At 47.8% G+C, this 22,772-nt stretch overlaps 1 protein-coding gene across 3 annotated transcripts in view; it reads right to left on the reverse strand.

Moving 5' to 3' along the window:
* The window catches only part of LOC121000867 (gastrula zinc finger protein XlCGF17.1-like), a 41,810-nt gene extending 22,087 nt beyond the window's left edge, over window positions 1-19,723 (reverse strand). Inside the window, exons 1-2 of one of the 3 annotated variants that reach the window (XM_040431607.1) lie at window positions 19,681-19,720; window positions 18,960-19,004 (exon numbers count right to left, since the gene is read on the reverse strand). The gene's annotated coding sequence lies outside the window, so the exon portion shown is untranslated. Of the gene's footprint in view, window positions 1-18,959; window positions 19,005-19,680 lie in introns of all 3 variants that reach the window. The other 2 variants (XM_040431606.1, XM_040431608.1) reach the window with 2 other exon arrangements.
* Between the last annotated feature and the right edge of the window lie 3,049 nt (window positions 19,724-22,772).

Raw genomic sequence — 22,772 nt, forward strand, 5'->3', positions numbered from 1 at the left:
TGGAAACCAGTCCAAGTTTCCGAAATTAAAATTTTTCTGGGCCTTCTCCTCAACATGGGTCTAACTAAAAAGCATGAATTGCGGTCATATTGGTCCATGAACCCAATTCATCACATGCCCATATTCTCTGCTGCTATGTCCAGGGCACGTTTTGAGGCCATCCTGCGTTTCCTGCACTTTAGCGACAACACCGCCTCCCGTCCCAGAGGCCACCCAGCTTTTGACCGGCTCCACAAAATTCGGCCCCTCATAGACCATTTCAACCAGAAATTTGCAGATTTGTATACCCCAGAGCAAAACATCTGCGTAGACGAGTCCCTAATACATTTTACCGGGCGCCTTGGCTTCAAACAATACATCCCAAGTAAGCACGCCCGGTATGGGGTCAAATTGTATAAGCTCTGTGAAAGGGCCACAGGCTATACCCACAAATTTCAGATCTATGAGGGAAAAGATCAGACCCTGGAGCCGGTCGGTTGCCCTGACTACCTGGGGAGCAGTGGGAAGACAGTCTGGGACTTGGTGTCACCCTTATTCGGCAAGGGGTACCATCTTTATGTGGACAATTTCTACACAAGTGTGGCCCTCTTTAGGCATTTGTTTCTAGAACAGATTGGCGCCTGTGGCACCGCGCGAACTAGTCGTGCGGGCTTCCCCCAACGGCTCGTTACCACCCGTCTTGCAAGGGGGCAGAGGGCTGCATTGTGTAACGAAAAACTGCTCGCGGTGAAATGGAGAGACAAGCGTGACGTTTACATGCTCTCCTCCATTCACGCAGACACGACAATACAAATTGAGCGAGCAACCCGTGTCATTGAAAAGCCCCTCTGTGTCCACGACTATAATGCGCTCATGGGAGGGGTGGACTTCAATGACCAGATGTTGGCTCCGTATTTAGTTTCCCGCAGAACCAGACGCTGGTATAAGAAGGTGTCTGTATATTTGATTCAATTGGCTCTGTATAATAGTTTTGTTCTCTACAGTAAGGCTGGGAGAACTGGATCCTTCCTCAAATTTCAGGAAGAGATCATCGAGAACCTCCTGTATCCAGGAGGTTCCGTGGCCCCATCCACCAGTGTAGTTAGCCGTCTACACGAGCGACATTTCCCCAATGTCGTTCCTGGTACCTCAACCCAACCGTCACCCCGAAAAAGATGTTGTGTCTGTAGCAGGAGTGGAATAAGGCGTGACACCCGCTATTTCTGTCCTGACTGTCCTGACCACCCTGCCCTATGCTTTGGAGAGTGTTTCCGGAAGTACCACACACAGGTACACCTAGCATAGGGATTGCATCTCACAGGACAGGCACACAGGGCTATTAGGGCCCTTTTACTCACAGCTGCTGCAAACCTCTCCTTTCACCTGGGATAAAGTGCATAACGTACTTCGCCACATCTTTGGGCGATTTGCGCTTTGCACATTGACCCATGGGGAAGGAGAGGTTTGTTCTATAAAGGTAAAAAAAAAAAAAAAAAAACACCAGTAAGCAAAAAGGTTAATGTTTAGTTCAAAAAGTTAAAGTTTATATGTTCTGTTCCAAAGTTAATAAAATTATTGCGTTGCGGCCTGGTTTTTTCTTTTTCTTTTTTTTTTTTTACCTTCCAGGTGGACCAACCGATCGACTAGCTGCAGCACTGATGTGCATTCGGACAGAAGCATTGCGCTGCTGTCAGATTACACGCAAGTCGGTGTATGCGGCGCTGCAAGACGAGATTTCTCCTCTGCAGTAAAAGATACGTTTGCCAAGGCATACGAGCTGAGGAGGAGGCGGCGTTCCTATGCTTTGGCAAACACTTTGTATATAAAAAAAATAAATAAAAATCCCGGCAATGATTTATTCATCCACATCGATTGATGTGAATGGAGAAATCTGGTTTGCCAGGGCATACGAGCTAAGTGGGTATGGATGTTTGGCGGAGCTCCTATGTCCTGGCAGACGCCTTTCCCCTCCTTTTTTTTTTTGGCAGAGATTTTTCCATCCACATTGATCGATGCGAATGAAGAATTCTGTGCCGTTCATTTTTTTCTTTCAGCCCAGAGGCTGAACGGAAAAAAAAAATCTCATTACCCGTATGCTCAATAGCAGAAACTCCTAATGCTGGCCATACATGTAATGATTGCGGAGACCCTCAAATGCCAGGGCAGTACAAACACCCCACAACTGACCCCATTTTGGAAAGAAGACACCCCAAGGTATTCGCTGAGGGGCATATTGAGTCCATGAAAGATTTAAATTTTTGTCCCAAGTTAGCGGAAAGTGAGACTTTGTGAGAAAAAACAAAAAAGAAATCAATTTCCGCTAACTTATGCCAAAAAAAAAAAATTCTATGAACTCGCCAGGCCCCTCATTGAATACCTTGGGGTGTCTTCTTTCCAAAGTGGGGTCACATGTGGGGTATATATACTGCCCTGGCTTTTTAGGGGCCCTAAAGCGTGAGAAGAAGTCTGGGATCCAAATGTCTAAAAATACCCTCCTAAAAGGAATTTGGGCCCCTTTGCCCACCTAGGCTGCAAAAAAGTGTCACACATGTGGTATCGCCGTACTCAGGAGAAGTTGGGGAATGTGTTTTGGGGTGTCATTTTACATATACCCATGCTGGGTGAGAGAAATATCTTGGTCAAATGCCAACTTTGTATAAAAAAATGGGAAAAGTTGTCTTTTGCCAAGATATTTCTCTCACCCAGCATGGGTATATGTAAAATGACACCCCAAAACACATTCCCCAACTTCTCCTGAGTACGGCGATACCAGATGTGTGACACTTTTTTGCAGCCAAGGTGGGCAAAGGGGCACATATTCCAAAGTGCACCTTTCGGATTTCGCAGGACATTTTTTACACATTTTGATTGCAAAGTACTTCTCACACATTAGGGCCCCTAAATTGCCAGGGCAGTATAACTACGCCACAAGTGACCCCATTTTGGAAAGAAGACACCCCAAGGTATTCCTTGAGGGGCATGGCGAGTTCCTAGAATTTTTTATTTTTTGTCACAAGTTAGCAAAAAATGATGATTTTTTTTTCCTTACAAAGGAGCTGCAGCCGCAGAGAAGACGGATCCAAGGACAGCTGGCAATATCCGGAGTGCTTGCTGCAGCAGAACACAGGTCCAGTGAACTGATAGCTACAAGTGAAGATACTCAAGTAAGAGCTACAACTGAAATGAGAAATATAATCCACACCCTACAATAGGAGGAGGGGTGATTTAAAGGCAGGGAAATCAACCGCAGGAGGAACAGCTGGGAGGAAGGAAACCGAAAGTAAAGACTTCATCACAGGGGCGGAGAAACAGCGCAGTGAGAACTCCTCCAAGCTCTAGTAGTGACATCATCACAGGGGTGGAGAAACAGAGCTGTGAGAACGTCTCAAAGCTCTGGTAGTGACACTGGGAAAGTGCTGTGGTGTCTGGATTCTAGACCACCAAACATAATGTCCTGTATAGACCAGGGCTCTTTTGTCTCCTCAATGCCCATAGTCGAGCGTACAGCTTTCAGGAGTTTTTCCGTATCTTCTATGGGAAAACAGGGTCTACCACTAATCTCACCATCTTCAGAGGAAGATAGAGATGAATCATCAGAATGTCCAAATAAAGAAAAGTGTATCTCCTCTTCCTCAGAGTCAGATGATAAATGTTCTTGTACAGACTCATGGCGCCTCATTTTAGGATCTTTCTCCCCCAAGACTTTTTTGGATGACAGTAGAATTAACTTCTGATCTGACTAATGCCTGGAGACATTTATAAATAGATGGCGATTCTTCAGCCACTGTTCTATCAATCCAGGACTGACACATTTTCGTTTCCCAATCCGAAGACAACCCAGTTTTACACAGAGCACATTCCTTATTCTTCCTCTTAGTAACCACTTTCCCAGGTTTTGTCTGAAACTCACTCACCCCCTCAGAGGTACCAACACTGGAGGGACTGCAGACTCCTCAGTGAGTTTGTCCTTCTCCATGCTTCCTGTTGCTGGTAACCAAAGCGCTGCTTAGGACGCCAGTCTGTAGCTCAAAGCGCGCCCTACTCATAGGGGCTCCTGAGATAATGTCACATCCAACGCTGCGAGCCGATCACGTGACCTCCCTGCTTTCCCCGAAATTCTCACTGCCGGAAGCTCCTCTTCTTCCCCCTGGGGTTCGGCGCCTGTGCTTCTAGTGCATCAGCGATGCCGATAGGCACTACAAGCTCCAGCACACAATCACCCCCTCCGGAGCTCTGCCTCTGCCCGCCCTCAGGCGCACAAACAGATGCCGCCTTACCTACTCAGGGACCACAGGTATGTTAGGGAGCACCACCAGAGGGAAGGACCTAAAAAAAAACTGCAGGCTTCCCCAGAGACAGGAAACCACACTGAATTGGGAGAAGAGTGTCCATCCTTTTATTCTGCAGGTTTCCTGTCTGTGGGGGCAGATCCTATCTCTCTCGTGGTGCTGTCATGGGCGAAAGGGAAAAAAAGACCACCTGGTCCATCTAGTCGCCCTTTATCTTTGGATAGACCTGCGCTTATCCCGGGCAGGTTACTGTCACTTACTGTAGGCTTTTCAACCACATCTGTTGGAGGTTTGTTCCAAGCTTCAGCCAGTCTTTCAGTAAAATAATATCTGACATTGCTCCTGATCGTACCCCCGGCTGATTTCAGACTGCGGTTTCCATTGTTTGGACCATTTATCTACTGCGGATGAATCTTCTCCATGTTACAAACCCCTCCAGGAACGTCAACCCTCTTACATACTCAGAATGCACCCCATTAACAACAAGCCTCTGATATCTGTCCAACACCCGACCGCGGATCCACTGGACTATCCGCGGATTAAGTCCAATCTTCAGCCATTTATCTGTCAGCTTTGGCTGTGGCTTTGTATCTAAGGCTTTGCTAAAATCCAGGCCAGAAACATCCACGGAACCTCCTTCGTAGTCAAAGAAATCTATAAGATTAGTCTGACGTGATCGGCCCTTGGAGCAGCCATGCTGTTTTAGGGCCAGTACATTGTTAGTTTTTAGGTGGTCGATTATCTTCTTTTTCAGGAGGGTTTCCATCATTTTACTACTACAGATGTTAGGCTCACTGCTCTGTGTTTTCTCCCCGCACCCGGTTGTAGCTCTCAATAACTGATGGAAATTACTGAAGTGTGATCTCGGCCTAAGAGGGACTGGTTAAACAAATCAAGTCACAGACTGGAGTTCTTTAAGGACTCGGATGCCATCTGGCCCCATGGCCGTGTTCAACTTTAAAGGGGTTATCTCATCTCAGACATTGGGGGCATATCGCTAGGATATGCTCCCATTGTCTTATAGGTGCGGGTCCCACCGCTGGGACCCGCACCTATATTGCGAACGGAGTCATGCAAGGTGGTGGCTGGAGGACTCCGGTCCGGCCACCACCAAGCGCGGTCCCCATGGAAGTGAATGGGAGCACACCGCGCATGACTGCCCATCGCTCCCATTCACTTCTATGGGCTCAAGGGAAATAGCTATATTCGCCGGCCCCATAGAAAATGAATGGAGGGCGGATACGCATGCACAGTGCGCTCTCCTTCACTTTCGGGGCTCTGTGTCCCAGGGGTTGGACCCCCACCTATAAAACAATGGGGGCATACCCTAGCGATACGCCCCCATTGTTTGTCATGAGACAACCCCTTTGAGCCTCTGAAATCCCTGAAGCTCCACTCTTACGACTGTAACTGCCCTGCCCATAGAAGTGATGATTCTGAGAGCTGCCGACTCAAAATACTGAACAAAAGGAGATATTCAGACGCTAAGCCATAGCCTGATCGCCATTTCTGATTGTTGTAATGGTAGTTTTTCTTCTATCACTAATAGACCTGAAGAAGGCTTTATCTCTTGGCTTCACTTCTAGTCTTTAGACTTCCTATATGCTTCTTCTCATCTTTTACTATATTTGTTACTTCTCTAGTAAACTTGGGAGGGCTCCTCTTCCTTTTACTAATCTGTCTGACATATAGTTTGGTTGCCTTTAAGACGACCACTTTTAATGGAGTCCACTGGGTGCTCGCTCCTGCTGCGTTATCCTCCCCCAATTCCTTGAAGTTCTTCTTTCTAAAGTCTAATACTTTGGTTGTAGTGTAGGATCGTTCCCATAAACATTAGTCATCGCTGGAACCCAAATGTTCCTCCACATGAACCTCCGACACCAAATCTCTACGACTAGTTTCACACTAGCATTGGAATATCCGTCAGGGAACAGCCTACTGGGTCTCTCTGGATCTGCCAGAAGCCTCTGCGTTCCCGTCCGGACTACTTACTGCTGCACTGCTGGATCCAGAGAGACCCGCCGACTGTTCTCCGGATCTCACAATACTAGCGTGAAGCTAGCCTAAATCTAGAACGTCCTCTCCTCTGTGGGGGATGTGACGAGCTGCTGCTCCTGTAAGTGCATCTATTAGATTCCTGCTCCTACATGTAAGAGCACTGGAAATATTCTAGTCTACACCAGTCACCCATAACTACAAGATCCCCCTTTAATGCCATTTCAAAAATGTCACCCACCACCTTGATATGGTAATCCTTACTTTGCCCTGGAGGCCAATACCCCCCCGCCCCTGCACCAGTTCTAATATCACTTCCCTCCTCCATCTGCATCCAGGTCTGAACTACCCCCCCGACAACCTGAGCCGACTGTCTGCAGGTCTTCCAGAAGCTGGAGCTAGATGGCGGCTCACAGCCAAAAACCTTGTACACATGCATCTTCGGCAAAGCTGGACACAGAGGCGTGGCAGAGGGAGGGGGGGGGGGGGTGCTTCTATCAATACAGATGGAAGTGTTCATTGCTAGAGCCCCAGTAAACTTCTCACTGACCGCTCTGCTCCCCGCGCTCCTTCCCTTCTCTGCTTCACCATTCAGACCTCCAGACACAGATCGCGCTGCCGGACCGTGTAGGAGGAGCTGGGAATCTGGTTGTGCTCTTCCCACACAGCACTGCAGCGCCATCTGTGCCCACAGGGGAGTACTAGACGGCATTACCACTCTGAATGGGGGCACAGAGAGGGCATTACCACTCTGCAGGGGGGCACAGAGAGGGCCTTACCACTCTGCAGGGGGGCACAGAGAGGGCCTTACCACTCTGCAGGGGGGCACAGAGAGGGCCTTACCACTCTGCAGGGGGGAACAGAGAGGGCCTTACCACTCTGCAGGGGGGAACAGAGAGGGCCTTACCACTCTGCAGGGGGGAACAGAGAGGGCCTTACCACTCTGCAGGGGGGCACAGAGAGGGCCTTACCACTCTGCAGGGGGGCACAGAGAGGGCATTACCACTCTGCAGGGGGGCACAGAGAGGGCCTTATCACTCTGCAGGGGGGCACAGAGAGGGCATTACCACTCTGCAGGGGGGCACAGAGAGGGCATTACCACTCTGCAGGGGGGCACAGAGAGGACATTACCACTCTGCAGGGGGGCATAGTGTTAAATATTGTCCAGCATTTCTTAGTTTTGTAAGAGATGCTTCAGAAGGAGCCAACAAAATATGGAGAGTTCTTGATGAAAAATAAAAGTTAAAAGGATTTAATTCGCATAAAAAGAAACAGTTACAAAGTTTAGGAAAAGAAAAAATAAAGTTCAGCAGATGAATAACAAAAGATAACAAGCAATGAAATAATTTAAAATGAGTGAAAAAAAAGTAATTCCCTTGAAGTAACGTGAATGTGTGTGTGTAATAACTGTAACCACCTGGACCTTGCTACTGCATCTTTTTGAGGAGTAGACAAGAATGGTTTGCTTGGGAAAATTAATGGCATTATTCTTCCCGTCATCAATTCAAATGGAGTATATTGTGTCGTAGAGGAAACGGTTCCTCTTATACTCATCAGTACAAAGGGTACTGCATCAACCCATGTATTCCCTTTGTCTAATAACATTTTTGCAATCCTTGTCTTAATTGTTCTGTTCATTCTTTCCACAATGCCTGCAGATTGTGGGTGATACGATACATGGAACCGTTGTTGTACTCCTAGAATAGCACAAACTGTTTGCATGATTTTACCTGTAAAATGACTTCCTCTGTAAGATGTAATCATTCTTGGGATCCCCCAAGTACAAAACACATGATTCATCGGTGCCCTTGCTGTAGACAGAGCATCATCCTTCCTGACAGGTAAGATCTCTACCCATTTTGAAAATACATCCACCACCACTAATGCATACCTGAGTCCATGTTTACCTGAAGGTAGAGGACCTATGTAGTCTATCTGTAATGTAGACCAAGGACCATCAGCAGGTGCAATTCGTAAAAGTGGAGGCTTTTGTCCTTTAGGTCGCGGGTTGACTTGAGCACAAATGAGACATGACTGAACAACATCTTGGACAGTCTTCTCCATTTTGTCCCAGTAAAATTTCTCTTTGAGAACTCCTAACAACTTTTCCTGACCCAAATGACCTAAACTCTCATGATTGTATTTGGTGAATTCAATTTGTAAGTGTTTTGGGACAACAGGACGCAATTCCCCCTTACAGTCATGACACAAAACCCCATTTTCACAAACAAAGGGAGGTTTTGGATCAACCTGAGAAGCAGCAATGGACGAATCCTTTGCTTGTTCTTCTGCAAAGGAAGGCAAATGCGTGTCTGTTTTCCTAACTGGTAAAGCTTTCAAAGATTCAGTTTCTCCCTCCAACTTTCGTGTCTTAGCTGCTTCCTTAGCCAATGCATCTACTGTATTGTTTCCAATAACTAGCTCATGTTTGCCTTTTTTATGTGCGGGGAACTTTGACTATAGCATATCTTCGTCATCACCAGTGTCTGGCCACAAATGTTCTGAAGAAACAACTTCAGTTAAGCTAACAGTCCCAACATGACTGTATTCAGTGGGATCAGTGACTACAGGTTTAGATCCATCAACATCTTTCCAGATCACCGTATTCCCTAAGTCAATGACCAAACCCCATTTTTTCATGATGTCAGTTCCTATGACGTTTTCAGCGCTAGTACTATGCCAAATGTCAATTTCAGTTTTCAGATAGTCAGGTATTTCCAAAACAACATTCTGAGCTAAAATCGCTTTAGTGCCGCTCTTTCCACTAAAACCAACAATTGTACAAACAGGTGCATTTAGAGTTAGAGGCAAATCCTGATTAGTCACGCTTAATTGAGCTCCTGTGTCAATGAGAAATGTCACCTCTTTGCCCTGTAAAGATCCCCTTACAAAAGGTCTCCCATACTGATCTAATGAAACTGGAGCTACTAGTTCCAAAGGACTAGTCATGGGGAAGGTAACAAACCAGTTGTCTCCTCAATCTTATCACCATAAGATTTCCCCTTGTACATTGTGTTATTCAATGTTACTTCTCTAATTTGTCGTATTAGAGGTGCATACGGTAACTGCGACTGATCCTGCTCTGGAGAAGGAGCTGTTGGCACAAAACCATTTTCTTTCCCTGAATTCTGTGTCTCACTAAAGAATTTCCTACATTGCCATTTTAAATGTCCTATTTTCCCACAATGATAACAAGTAACTTGTCCTCTGTGAAATGACACCCAGGGCCGGCGCCACCAGTAAGGCGACTTAGGCAGTCGCCTAGGGCGCCATCTAGCAAGGGGCGCCCTTTTGCGGTGTAAAAAAAAAAAAAAAAAGTTGGTTATAGAAGTTCCGGCGGGCGGCCGGCCGGCGGCGCCCCTCATGCTGCGCCTCCTGAGCGCTTGCCGCTCTAAAGAATCTCCGGCTCAGTGCTGCGCAGCCTGCTGTGTCTGCTCTGTGCTACTGCTGTTGTTAGTGTAGCGTGGCCGAGCTCTGTTCGGTCCGCGGTACAGGAGCTTTTGTTTCCTGTACCCGGCCGGACTGACAGGAAGTGCTCACTTAGTGTGCACTTCCTTTCAGTCCGGCCGGGTACAAGAAACAAATGCTCCTGTACCGCGGACCGAACAGAGCTCGGCCACGCTACACTAGAGGTGACAATGGAGGAAGGGAGGAAGGGAGGAAGGGAGGGAGGGGGTAAAATTGAGAGTGACAAGGGGGGGGGTGTAAAATGAGAGTGACAAGGGGGGGGGTGTAAAATGAGAGTGACAAGGGGGGGGGTGTAAAATGAGAGTGACAAGGGGGGGGGTGTAAAATGAGAGTGACAAGGGGGGGTGTAAAATGACAGTGTCAAGGGGGGTGTAAAATGAGAGTGACAATGGGGGGGGGTGTAAAATGAGAGTGACAAGGGGGGGTGTAAAATGAGAGTGACAAGGGGGGGGGGGTGTAAAATGAGAGTGACAAGGGGGGGGGGTGTAAAATGAGAGTGACAAGGGGGGGTGTAAAATGAGAGTGACAAGGGGGGGTGTAAAATGAGAGTGACAAGGGGGGGTGTAAAATGACAGTGTCAAGGGGGGTGTAAAATGAGAGTGACAATGGGGGGGGTGCAAAATGAGAGTGACAAGGGGGGGTGTAAAATGAGAGTGACAAGGGGGGGTGTAAAATGAGAGTGACAAGGGGGGGTGTAAAATGACAGTGTCAAGGGGGGTGTAAAATGAGAGTGACAATGGGGGGGTGCAAAATGAGAGTGACAAGGGGGGGTAAAATGAGAGTGACAAGGGGGGGGGCAAAATGAGAGTGACAAGGGGGGGGGGGTAAAATGAGAGTGACAAGGGGGGTGCAAAATGAGAGTGACAAGGGGGGGTAAAATGCGAGTGACCAGGGAGGAGCAAAATGAGAGTGACAAGGGAGGGGGGTTTAAAATGAGAGTGACAAGGGAGGAGGGGGGTGTAAAATGAGAGTGACAAGAGAGGGGGGGTAGAATGAGAGTGACAGGGTGGGTAGAATGAGAGTGACAGGGGGGTAGAATGAGAGTGACAGGGGGGGTAGAATGAGAGTGGCAGGGGGGTAGAATGAGAGTGACAAGGGAGGGGGGGGTAGAATGAGAGTGACAAGGGAGGGGGGGGTAGAATGAGAGTGACAAGGGAGGGGGGGTAGAATGAGAGTGACAAGGGAGGGGGGGTAGAATGAGAGTGACAAGGGAGGGGGGTAGAATGAGAGTGACAAGGGAGGGGGGGTAGAATGAGAGTGACAGGGGGGTAGAATGAGAGTGACAGGGGGGGTAGAATGAGAGTGACAAGGGAGGGGGGGTAGAATGAGAGTGACAAGGGAGGGGGGTAGAATGAGAGTGACAAGGGAGGGGGGTAGAATGAGAGTGACAAGGGAGGGGGGGTAGAATGAGAGTGACAAGGGAGGGGGGGTAGAATGAGAGTGACAAGGGAGGGGGGGTAGAATGAGAGTGACAAGGGAGGGGGGTAGAATGAGAGTGACAAGGGAGGGGGGGGGTAGAATGAGAGTGACAAGGGAGGGGGGTAGAATGAGAGTGACAAGGGAGGGGGGGGGTAGAATGAGAGTGACAAGGGAGGGGGGGGGTAGAATGAGAGTGACAAGGGAGGGGGGGTAGAATGAGAGTGACAAGGGAGGGGGGGTAGAATGAGAGTGACAAGGGAGGGGGGGTAGAATGAGAGTGACAAGGGAGGGGGGTAGAATGAGAGTGACAAGGGAGGGGGGGGGTAGAATGAGAGTGACAAGGGAGGGGGGTAGAATGAGAGTGACAGGGGGGGGGGGGTAGAATGAGAGTGACAAGGGAGGGGGGGTAGAATGAGAGTGACAAGGGAGGGGGGGTAGAATGAGAGTGACAAGGGAGGGGGGAGAGAAGAGAGTGACAAGGGAGGAGGGGGGATAAGAGAGTGACAAGGGAGGGGGGAGAAGAGAGTGACAAGGGGGGGGATAAGAGAGTGACAAGGGAGGGGGGGTAGAATGAGAGTGACAAGGGAGAGGGGGTAGAATGAGAGTGACAAGGGAGGGGGGGGAGAAGAGAGTGACAAGGGAGGAGGGGGGATAAGAGAGTGACAAGGGAGGGGGGAGAAGAGAGTGACAAGGGAGGGGGGAGAAGAGAGTGACAAGGGGGGGGGAGAGAGTGACAAGGGGGGGGGGAAGAGAGTGACAAGGGAGGGGGTAGAAGAGAGTGACAAGGGGGGGGGGGGAGAGTGACAAGGGAGGGGGGAGAAGAGAGTGACAAGGGAGTCCCCAGAGCCAGACTGCAGCCAGAGACCAGATCATCTTATTGTCCTGGTGGTCAGTAGACAATGCAATATGTTTATTATGTAATTGTTTAGTTATTAATACTACATTGGAAACTAATTTACCTCACATTTAGGGTCCATTCACACATCCGTGTGTGTTTTGCGGATCCACAAAACACGGACAGCGGCAATGTGCGTTCCACATTTTGCGGACCGCACATTGCCGGCACTAAGAGAATATGCCTATTCTTGTCCGCTATTGCGGAAATTTTTATCTTGCCTAGGGCGGCAAAAATCCTTGCACCGGCCCTGATGACACCTTTCCTTTCTGTTTGGAATATTCCCCTTTCATGGGAGGGTTTGATTTAAGATGATTTGAATTGGTTACCTGTTTTTCATCCTTTTTTTGGACAGCAGCAACTTTGACCCTTACACTACTTTGTTTCATCGATCTCCTAATCTGATCAATAAACGTCGCTGCCTCTTGTAGACTAAGCTTTCCTAATGCTAACTCCCTGGAGACTGGATCAAGGTATTTAAATCTTTTCACAAATGACTTTATCATTGAGGTGGGTTCAGAGTCATCCTCAATTTCCATGACCATTCTATACGCCTGTTCAAATTTTATTAAGAATGCAAATGGATCATCCTGTAAAGTTGTCTTTAACATGTCAAGGATTTCAAATGTAGGAGTAGATTCTCCAGTAGTAAATAAAAGAAGTTGCCTCAATCGATCTGCTCGGGAACTATGTATTATTTCACGCTCCTGATTTGTTCTTGGCGTGGTCTCTAATCTCCTTGCCATATGTGAGGGAATCCATACTTTAAATACTTTATTTTTCTGTTCATTATTAAGGTTAAACTTATCAGTATTAGATTCAAAGATATCAGCATTGTGAAATGCATCCATCTTATCATTATGTGTCTGATTCTGTGGCTGCCTGTCTTCAAGAACTAATGTATTGAATATTTTGACCATATGTAACACATTTCTAAGTTTCTTCTGTAATTTATCTATACATAACAACTTTTTATCAATTCTTTTGTTCTCCTCTTCACATTGACTATATAAACTTGCCCATAGTTGTCCATTAGTATGACTACTCACAACTCTAAACTCCAATTTACTTTTATCAGAATAAGAATCAAGAAATTCCATTACTTACTCAGGTAAAATGTCCTCAATGTCCTCTTCACGTCTTGTTCTACAGTCTATGGAAGGATCTCTGTGTAGTTTCTTCACAGGCCTCCGTCTGTAATACGTCTGGGAAGTGACACTTGGAACACGTGCAACAGATGTATGGCTCACTCCTTCTTGTATAAGTTTGTTTTTTGTCGATTTCCTGAAGCTTGTAATAGTAATTACTTAGTAGACCCTCCTTTTCAAGCAGAAGGAAAATCTGAGAAAAAAATCAGATCGGTGGCTCGCCATTTGTTAAATATCGTCCAGCATTTCTTAATTTTGTAAGAGATGCTTCAGAAGGAGCCAACAAAATATGGAGAGTTCTTGATGAAAGATAAAAGTTAAAAGGATTTAATTTGCATAAAAAGAAACAGTTACAAAGTTTAGGAAGAGAAAAAATAAAGTTCAGCAGATGAATAACAAAAGGTAACAAGCAAGCAATAAACTAATTTAAAATGAGTGAAAAAAAAGTAATTCCCTTTAAGTAACGTGTATGTGTGAATGTGTGTAGAGAGCAACAGGTGTCTTGTCAAAGAATGCTCTGCCAATGTCATGAGACAAAGCCTTTTTATAGGTTGACTCTCCATAGAGTTACATTGTATCCTAAATTTACCATTATAACAGACATATATGGTTAACAAGTAAAACCCCTTACGTCATGAATTCCTTATTTGTAAAGCTAATAATGATATGCTGAGTTAGGAGGATTCCTAACCTTTCCAAATACTATTGTCGTCTCAAGAACTGTCAAAATTGACACTTCACACAAGTGCTGACCTTTCATGGTCCTTAAAATACCCTATCCTACTAAAAAGTATTAGTATGTTATTTTACATTCAGAGCGGGCATTACCACTCTGCAGGGGGGCGCAGAGAGGGCATTGCCACTCTGCAGGGGGGCGCAGAGAGGGCATTACCACTCTGCAGGGGGGCACAGAGAGGGCATTACCACTCTGCAGGGGGCGCAGAGAGGGCATTACCACTCTGCAGGGGGGCGCAGAGAGGGCATTGCCACTCTGCAGGGGGGCGCAGAGAGGGCATTGCCACTCTGCAGGGGGGCGCAGAGAGGGCATTACCACTCTGCAGGGGGGCGCAGAGAGGGCATTACCACTCTGCAGGGGGGCGCAGAGAGGGCATTACCACTATGCAGGGGGGCGCAGAGAGGGCATTACCACTCTGCAGGGGGGCGCAGAGAGGGCATTACCACTCTGCAGGGGGCGCAGAGAGGGCATTACCACTCTGCAGGGGGGCGCAGAGAGGGCATTGCCACTCTGCAGGGGGGCGCAGAGAGGGCATTACCACTCTGTAGGGGGGCGCAGAGAGGGCATTACCACTCTGCAGGGGGGCGCAGAGAGGGCATTACCACTCTGCAGGGGGCGCAGAGAGGGCATTACCACTCTGCAGGGGGGCGCAGAGAGGGCATTACCACTCTGCAGGGGGGCGCAGAGAGGGCATTACCACTCTGCAGGGGGGCGCAGAGAGGGCATTACCACTCTGCAGGGGGGCGCAGAGAGGACATTACCACTCTGCAGGGGGGCGCAGAGAGGGCATTACCACTTTGCAGGGGGGCGCAGATAGAGGGCATTACCACTCTGCAGGGGGGCGCAGATAGAGGGCATTACCACTCTGCAGGGGGGCGCAGAGAGGGCATTACCACTCTGCAGGGGGGCGCAGAGAGGGCATTACCACTCTGCAGGGGGGCGCAGAGAGGGCATTACCACTCTGCAGGGGGGCGCAGAGAGGGCATTACCACTCTGCAGGGGGGCGCAGAGAGGGCATTACCACTCTGCAGGGGGGCGCAGAGATGGCATTACCACTCTGCAGGGGAGCGCGGAGAGGGCATTACCACTCTGCAGGGGGGCGCAGAGAGGGCATTACCACTCTGCAGGGGGGCGCAGAGAGGGCATTACCACTCTGCAGGGGGCGCAGAGAGGGCATTACCACTCTGCAGGGGGGCGCAGAGAGGGCATTACCACTCTGCAGGGGGGAGCAGAGAGGGCATTACCACTCTGCAGGGGGGTGCAGAGAGGGCATTACCACTCTGCAGGGGGCGCAGAGAGGGCATTACCACTCTCAGGGGGCGCAGAGAGGGCATTACCACTCTCAGGGGGCGCAGAGAGGGCATTACTACTCTCAGGGGGCGCAGAGAGGGCATTACTACTCTCAGGGGGCACAGAGAGGGCATTACTACTCTCAGGGGGCACAGAGAGGGCATTACTACTCTCAGGGGGCACAGAGGGGACATTACTACTCTCAGGGGGCACAGAGAGGGCATTACTACGCTCAGGGGGGCACAGAGAGGGCATTACTACTCTCAGGGGTTCACAGGGAGGGCATTACTACTTTCAGGGGGCACAGAGAGGGCATTACTACTCTCAGGGGGGCACAGAGAGGACATTACTACTGTTCGGTGGGCACAGAGAGGGCATTCGTACTCTACGGGGGCACAGAGAGGGCATTACTACTGTTAAGGGAGCACAGAGAGGGCATTACCACTCTTAAGGGGGGCACAGAGAGGGCATTACTACTCTCAGAAGGGTACAGAGAGGGCATTACCACTGTGCGGAGGGCACGGAGAAGGCATTACCACTGTTTGTGGGGCACAGAGAGGACATTACTACTGTTCGGGTGGCACAGTGAGTGCATTACCACTCTGAGAGGGCACAGAGAGGACATTACCACTCTGAAGGGGGCACAGAGAGGACATTACCACTCTGAAGGGGGCACAGAGAGGGCATTACTACTCTGCAAGGGGCACAGAGAGGGCATTACTACTCTGCAAGGGGCACAGAGAGGGCATTACTACTGTGTTGGGGCACAGAGCGGGTATTACTACTGTTAAGGGAGCACAGAAAGGATATTACTACTGTGCAGGGGCACAGAGAGGGCAATACTACTCTCAGGGGGGCACAGAGGGTGCATTACCACTCTGAAGGGGCACAGAGAGAGCATTACTACTGTTAAGGGAGCACAGACAGGGCATTACTACTCTAAGGGGGCACAGAGAGGGCATTACTACTGTTAAGGGAGTACAGAGAGGGCTTTACCACTCTGAGGGGGGCACAGAGAGGGCATTACTACTTTGAGGCAGCCTGGCCTCAGAGAGAGACTCCTGTTCCTCCATTACTGGGATGAACAGGTCGTCTCTTCCCTGTTCTTTGGTGAGGTATTACCAGGGCGACTTAGGGTCTTTAGGTATCCTGAGTATGAATTGTCCTACCATCGGGGTCCGCTCATACGGTGAGGAGTCAGGGAGAGGATTAGGGACGCGGTAGGAGGTGAACTGCTCTCTTATTACTGCTTTTGGCCAGGCTGATCCCCTTTACCCTTTGATACCGCATGGTGGGAGGTTTTCCCCACTCTCCGCCGTGACAGGAGGGTACAGAGAGGGCATTACCACTCTCAGTGGGGCCCAGAGAGGGCATTACTACTGTGTAGGGAACACAGAGAGGGCATTACTACTGTGTAGGGAACACAGAGAGGGCATTACTACTGTGTAGGGAACACAGAGAGGGCATTACTACTGTGTAGGGAACACAGAGACGGCATTACTACTGTGTAGGGAACACAGAGAGGGCATTACTACTGTGTAGGGAACACAGAGAGGGCATTACTACTGTGTAGGGAACACAGAGAGGGCATTACTACTGTGTAGGGAACACAGAGAGGGCATTACTACTGTGTAGGGAACACAGAGAGGGCATTACTACTGTGTAGGGAACACAGAGAGGGCATTACTACTGTGTAGAGAACACAGAGAGGGCATTACTACTGTGTAGGGAACACAGAGAGGGCCACCGCACGGACGTTGCCCGTGCATTGGGGACCACCATAGCCACTTTCTATGCCATTCCCAAAGTGCATAAAAAACGTGGCCCCATACCAGGGAGGCCCATAGTGTCGGGCAATCAGAGCCTGTGTGAAGGGATCAGCAGCTATGTGGACCAGATGATATCCCCATTTGTTACCGGTTTATCGTCTTACCACTAAGGACACACTGAGTAAAATCCAGGATATTCAGGTTAATGAGACCACCCTGATAGCGAGTCTGGACGTAGAGGCCCTCTACACCAACATCAAACACGATCAGGGCCTAGAAGCAATTAAGTATTATTTGAACACAAAGGGCACACAGTACCACGAGCACAACAATTTTGTATTATCATTACTTCACTTTTTACTAACTCACAATTATTTTACTTTTGATGGCAAGTTTTATTTACAGACCACCGGGACAGCAATGGGGACGATCTGTGCACCCAGTTTTGCAAATTAGTTTTTAGGGTGGTGGGAAGAACGCACAGTAGAGGAAAATCAGGAATTCACAAAACACATACTTTACTGGGGTCGTTTCATAGACGACATTTTAATCTTATGGGATAGCACTGTCACACATTTTCTTGACTTCCTCAAGGAACTTAACAATAATTTACTAGGTTTAAAATTCACGGCTGAAATTGATTAAAAAAACATTAAACTTCTTGGACCTTACGATTACCCTGGAGAACAATGGGAGTGTCAATACCACCATATTTAGGAAGCCTACCTCTACAATTTATTGCACTGGGGAAGCTATCACCCCACTACCCTTAAAAAAGTTAAGTAAATTCCAATCGGACAATACCTTCGGGCTAAAAGAAACTGCTCTACAAATGAAGGGTTTGAGGAAGAGTGCAAAACACTATATGATAGGTTTATATCACGAGGGTACCCCAAAAAAACACTGCATTACGTGTATAATTGGGTCAAAAAAAGTAACAGAACTACTCTGCTTCGTGACAGTAAACAACATTCAGAAAATAAAAATGAAAAAGTAGTGCGATGCATAGGAAATTTTGATGGGCAACATGAGAAAATTTGAAGTATATTAAGACGGCATTGGCACATACTACTTACTAGCAGATGATGAACTTAGGCTCTCTCACACTTGCGTTGTTCTTTTCTTCCGGCATAGAGTTCCGTCGTCGGGGCTCTATGCTGGAAGAATCCTGATCAGGATTATCCTAATGCATTCTGAATGGAGAGAAATCCGTTCAGGATGCATCAGGATGTCTTCAGTTCAGGACCGGAACGTTTTTTGGCCGGAGAAAATACCGCAGCATGCTGCGCTTATTGCTCCGGCCAAAAATCCTGAAGACTTGCCGCAAGGCCGGATCCGGAATTAATACCAATTGAAAGGCATTAATCCGATCTGGCCTTAAGCTAAACGTCGTTTCGGCGCATTACCGGATCCGACATTTAGCTTTTTCTGAATGGTTACCATGGCTGCCGGGACGCTAAAGTCCTGTTTGCCATGGTAAAGTGTAGTGGGGAGCAGGGGAGCGGTATACTTACCGTCCGTGCGGCTCCCGGGCGCTCCAGAGTGACGTCAGGGCGCCCCACGCTCATGGATGACGTGATCACATGGCACGTCATCCATGCGCATGGGGCGCTCTGACGTCATTCTGGAGCGCCCCGGGAGCCGCGCGGACTGTAAGTATACTGCACCCCCGCTCCCCACTACTACTATGGCAGCCAGGACTTTAATAGCGTCCTGGCTGCCATAGTAACACTGAACGCATTTTGAAGACGAGTCCGTCTTCAAATGCTTTCAGTTCACTTGCGTTTTTCCGGATCCGGCGTGTAATTCCGGCAAATGGAGTACACGACGGATCCGGACAACGCAAGTGTGAAAGAGCCCTAAAGAGATCATCACCCCGAATCCAGCTATCACATACAGAAGGGGGCATAATATTAAGGACAAACTCGTGCATAGCCACTTTACGCTGGGTGACAAGCAAAATAAACCCACCTGGCTGAGTACGGTGGGATCCTATCCGTGTGGCGATTGCACATTCTGCGGAAAAATAATAGCAAAAAAAGAATTCATCAACCCGGTTGACAATAAAAAAAAAAGAATATCAGATTAAAAAATATATTTATTGCAAATCTAGGGGAGTAGTGTATGCCATACAATGTGGTTGCCCCAAAATCTATGTGGGCAAGACAACACAGGAACTGAGGAGACACATCTCTAAACACCTCAGTACAATCAATACGACGGTGATACACCCTCTCAAGACATATACAAACCCAACATAAAGGGAATACCCAGACCTTAAAAATTTAGGGTATCCAAAAAGTAAAGTTAGGCCCCAGAATGTGGAACCTGGACAAAAGAGATTACAACAGGAGGAAACCCGCTGGATGTACCGTCTGGGTTGTCTAGCCCCTCATGGTCTCAATGAGGGCTTCACATATGCTTCGTTCCTCTGAAGAGAGATTCTGGAAACCTCTGAATAAATAATTACAAAATAGAATATTATCTATCCAACCAAGATAGGAGCAAAAGTAAGGGGTTAAACCAAGGATTTACAGAACCTGTCACATGAACTAAAATCCACTACAGATATTTGAGGTCAACACTCGTGACAAAGAATTTAGAAGAACCGCATGCAGGCAAATGATAAATATAAAAAAGAAATGGACAATAATAATAAATAAATAAAATAAAAATATATATATATACTTACCAATCCATCAGTAATTTAATATGGTAGGATGACATCTAGGACATTATTCTAGGCCAACTCTCCCAGCATGCTTTGCGGTGTGACGTCCGGCACACTGGTCAGTCAGCACTAGCCCCGCCCCCTACACCTCCGGCGGCCATGTTAGTACACCCAGACATGGCTCCTGCTCCTCTCCTCACATCACTGAGGGCCACAGGCGCTTCCCTCACCATCTCCAGAGCCCCAAACACTGGGAGCGGCCAGCACAGCCGTATCTAAGCCTCTCATGTGAGATACAGCCTGCTGAGCCTGGATCACAGCTTCTCTTGTGTGATACTGTCTGCTGAGCTGTGTATCTAATCCTATCCTGTGTGATACTGTCTGCTGAGCTGTGTATCTAATCCTATCCTGTGTGATACTGTCTGCTGAGCTGTGTATCTAATCCTATCCTGTGTGATACTGTCTGCTGAGCTGTGTATCTAATCCTATCCTGTGTGATACTGCCTGCTGAGCTGTGTATCTAATCCTCTCCTGTGTGATACTGTCTGCTGAGCTGTGTATCTAATCCTATCCTGTGTGATACTGTCTGCTGAGCTGTGTATCTAATCCTATCCTGTGTGATACTGTCTGCTGAGCTGTGTATCTAATCCTCTCCTGTGTGATACTGTCTGCTGAGCTGTGTATCTAATCCTGTCCTGTGTGATACTGTCTGCTGAGCTGTGTATCTAATCCTATCCTGTGTGATACTGTCTGCTGAGCTGTGTATCTAATCCTATCCTGTGTGATACTGTCTGCTGAGCTGTGTATCTAATCCTATCCTGTGTGATACTGTCTGCTGAGCTGTGTATCTAATCCTATCCTGTGTGATACTGTCTGCTGAGCTGTGTATCTAATCCTATCCTGTGTGATACTGTCTGCTGAGCTGTGTATCTAATCCTATCCTGTGTGATACTGTCTGCTGAGCTGTGTATCTAATCCTATCCTGTGTGATACTGTCTGCTGAGCTGTGTATCTAATCCTCTCCTGTGTGATACTGTCTGCTGAGCTGTGTATCTAATCCTCTCCCGTGTGATACTGTCTGCTGAGCTGTGTATCTAATCCTATCCTGTGTGATACTGTCTGCTGAGCTGTGTATCTAATCCTATCCTGTGTGATACTGTCTGCTGAGCTGTGTATCTAATCCTATCCTGTGTGATACTGTCTGCTGAGCTGTGTATCTAATCCTATCCTGTGTGATACTGTCTGCTGAGCTGTGTATCTAATCCTATCCTGTGTGATACTGTCTGCTGAGCTGTGTATCTAATCCTATCCTGTGTGATACTGTCTGCTGAGCTGTGTATCTAATCCTATCCTGTGTGATACTGTCTGCTGAGCTGTGTATCTAATCCTCTCCTGTGTGATACTGTCTGCTGAGCTGTGTATCTAATCCTATCCTGTGTGATACTGTCTGCTGAGCTGTGTATCTAATCCTATCCTGTGTGATACTGTCTGCTGAGCTGTGTATCTAATCCTATCCTGTGTGATACTGTCTGCTGAGCTGTGTATCTAATCCTATCCTGTGTGATACTGTCTGCTGAGCTGTGTATCTAATCCTATCCTGTGTGATACTGTCTGCTGAGCTGTGTATCTAATCCTATCCTGTGTGATACTGTCTGCTGAGCTGTGTATCTAATCCTATCCTGTGTGATACTGTCTGCTGAGCTGTGTATCTAATCCTCTCCTGTGTGATACTGTCTGCTGAGCTGTGTATCTAATCCTCTCCTGTGTGATACTGTCTGCTGAGCTGTGTATCTAATCCTATCCTGTGTGATACTGTCTGCTGAGCTGTGTATCTAATCCTATCCTGTGTGATACTGTCCTGCTGAGCTGTGTATCTAATCCTATCCTGTGTGATACTGTCTGCTGAGCTGTGTATCTAATCCTATCCTGTGTGATACTGTCTGCTGAGCTGTGTATCTAATCCTATCCTGTGTGATACTGTCTGCTGAGCTGTGTATCTAATCCTATCCTGTGTGATACTGTCTGCTGAGCTGTGTATCTAATCCTATCCTGTGTGATACTGTCTGCTGAGCTGTGTATCTAATCCTATCCTGTGTGATACTGTCTGCTGAGCTGTGTATCTAATCCTATCCTGTGTGATACTGTCTGCTGAGCTGTGTATCTAATCCTATCCTGTGTGATACTGTCTGCTGAGCTGTGTATCTAATCCTATCCTGTGTGATACTGTCTGCTGAGCTGTGTATCTAATCCTATCCTGTGTGATACTGTCTGCTGAGCTGTGTATCTAATCCTATCCTGTGTGATACTGTCTGCTGAGCTGTGTATCTAATCCTGTCCTGTGTGATACTGTCTGCTGAGCTGTGTATCTAATCCTCTCCCGTGTGATACTGTCTGCTGAGCTGTGTATCTAATCCTATCCCGTGTGATACTGTCTGCTGAGCTGTGTATCTAATCCTATCCTGTGTGATACTGTCTGCTGAGCTGTGTATCTAATCCTGCCCTGTGTGATACTGTCTGCTGAGCTGTGTATCTAATCCTCTCCCGTGTGATACTGTCTGCTGAGCTGTGTATCTAATCCTATCGTGTGTGATACTGTCTGCTGAGCTGTGTATCTAATCCTATCCTGTGTGATACTGTCTGCTGAGCTGTGTATCTAATCCTATCCTGTGTGATACTGTCTGCTGAGCTGTGTATCTAATCCCATCCTGTGTGATACTGTCTGCTGAGCTGTGTATCTAATCATATCCTGTGTGATACTGTCTGCTGAGCTGTGTATCTAATCCTATCGTGTGTGATACTGTCTGCTGAGCTGTGTATCTAATCCTATCCTGTGTGATACTGTCTGCTGAGCTGTGTATCTAATCCTATCCTGTGTGATACTGTCTGCTGAGCTGTGTATCTAATCCTGTCCTGTGTGATACTGTCTGCTGAGCTGTGTATCTAATCCTATCCTGTGTGATACTGTCCTGCTGAGCTGTGTATCTAATCCTATCCTGTGTGATACTGTCTGCTGAGCTGTGTATCTAATCCTATCCTGTGTGATACTGTCTGCTGAGCTGTGTATCTAATCCTATCCTGTGTGATACTGTCTGCTGAGCTGTGTATCTAATCCT

Source organism: Bufo bufo, chromosome 5, assembly GCF_905171765.1.
Source record: "Bufo bufo chromosome 5, aBufBuf1.1, whole genome shotgun sequence".
NCBI classification, from domain to species: Eukaryota; Metazoa; Chordata; class Amphibia; order Anura; family Bufonidae; genus Bufo; species Bufo bufo.